Source organism: Carlito syrichta, unplaced genomic scaffold (assembly GCF_000164805.1).
Source record: "Carlito syrichta isolate Samal-C Ts95f unplaced genomic scaffold, Tarsius_syrichta-2.0.1 Scaffold315401, whole genome shotgun sequence".
In the NCBI taxonomy this organism is placed as follows: domain Eukaryota; kingdom Metazoa; phylum Chordata; class Mammalia; order Primates; family Tarsiidae; genus Carlito; species Carlito syrichta.
The window spans coordinates 300,902-302,854 of record NW_007259497.1 but is presented as its reverse complement, the minus strand read 5'-3'; positions in this window follow the sequence as shown (position 1 = coordinate 302,854).

The window sequence follows — 1,953 nt, the reverse complement described above, 5'->3', positions numbered from 1 at the left end:
TACCACACCAGGCTGATTTTTGATTTATTGTAAAGATGAGGTCTCGCTGCCCAGGCGGGTCTCGAACCTGCGGGCTCAGGCAATTCACTCACCTCAGCCTCCCAAAGGCGCGGGATTAGAGGCTGAGCCATCGAGCCCAGCAAAATGTATTCTTATATGTGTAAATTATCACACTTTTTTTTTGTAACCTAGGCTGGTCTCGAACTCCTGGGCTCAGTGAATTCTCCCACCTTGGCCTCCCAAAGCACTGGAATTTCAGGCAAGAGCCACCATGCCCAGCTATTTCATTTTATTTTATTTTTGAGTTGGAGTCCCTGTCATCCATGCTGGAGTGCAGTGGCATTATCACAGCTCACTGCAGCCTTGACTTCCTGGGTTCAGGCGATCCTTCCAACTCCACCGCCTGAGTAGCTGGGAATACAGGCACGTGCCATCAAGCCCAGCTAATTTTTTTTCTTTTTCAGTCAGAGTCTCACTCTGATGCCCAGGCTGGAATGCAGTGGCACGCTCATGGCTACTGCAGCCTTGACCTGTTGGGTTCAGGCGATCCTGCCTCAGTCTTCCAATTAGCTGGAACTACAGGTGTGTGCATGCCTGGCTAAATTTATCTGTCTGTCTGTCTATCTAATCTATCTATCTATCTATCTATCTATCTATCTGATGAGGTTTTGCCAAGCTGCTCAGGCAACCATCGGACCAGGCAGTCCTCTCACCTCTGCATCCCAAAGTGCTGGGATTACAAGTGTGAGCCATCACTCACAGTCTAATTTTTTGATGCTCTGTAGAGATGAGGTCTCATTATGTTGTCCAGGCTGGTCCTCCCATTGCCGCTTCCCAAAGTGTTGGAGTTGCAGGCATGAGCCACTGTGCCGGCCCCAATTTGATAGCAACTTTAAATTGTATTCTTTCTCCACCAGGAAAACTGGTCTATGAATTATTAACCTGTCTATCGGCTAGTCACAATTTTGTACTTTATAAATCACAAGACCTTTTACTGTACTATTAGCTGACCTCAAAACAACCCAGTGAAGAAGATGGCATGGATTATTTTGTTATTGCATGACTTATAACTTGGTAAGAAAACCATTGGAAGTTTCCTGACTTGTTTTAAGTATTGTTTCCCCACTGTGTTAATGCCTAAAAATTTAGAATAGGGTGAAAAGCAATTGTTTTGAAAACTAAAAAACACTTTTTCTGATAAAAGTAACACATGTTCTGTGTAAAAAAATTAGAAAAACACAGAAAAGCACAAAGAAGAAAACACTGTATAATCCCAAGACCTACATAAAACAGATTAAAACGTTTGATAGCTTTTTATTTGTCTTTTTCCTATACCCATAGAAATGCATATTTTTAGAATGTTTTTATAGAAGATATTTGAAAAATGTTAACATTTTTATCCATAAAACTTCAGATAGAGGCACAGAGGACCTTAAATGGACCTATCAGTACACAATTTTCTTAATATACAATGCTAAGACTCTAGTGAACACAGTGCTATGTACAGCACTATGTAATTTATGAGAACAAGATGTTTACCTGCAATATATTTGTATTACATATTATACATTTGATACTGGCACAGAAGTAAACATGCTTGGGATTGGCCTGAAAATTTACCATAATTCTGCTGCCATGAGAAAATGCTGGAATACATTCTCTCTGTCAGCATAAACACATGCTCAAGTCTTCCATGTTAAAAACAAAAAACAGGACAAAAAAACGCCCCTATCTCTCTAGGAACTATTTTTTCCCTTTCATTGCCAAACTTCTTAAGTCAACGTTCTATATCTCACAATTAAAAGGCAAACATAAGAGCTAGTCTAGGGCCGGGCTCGGTGGCTCAGCCTGTAATCCCGCGCTTTGGGAGGCCAAGGTGAGTGGATTGCCTGAGCCCGCGGGTTCGAGACCCGCCTGGGCAACTTGGCGAGACCTCATCTCTACAGTAAATCA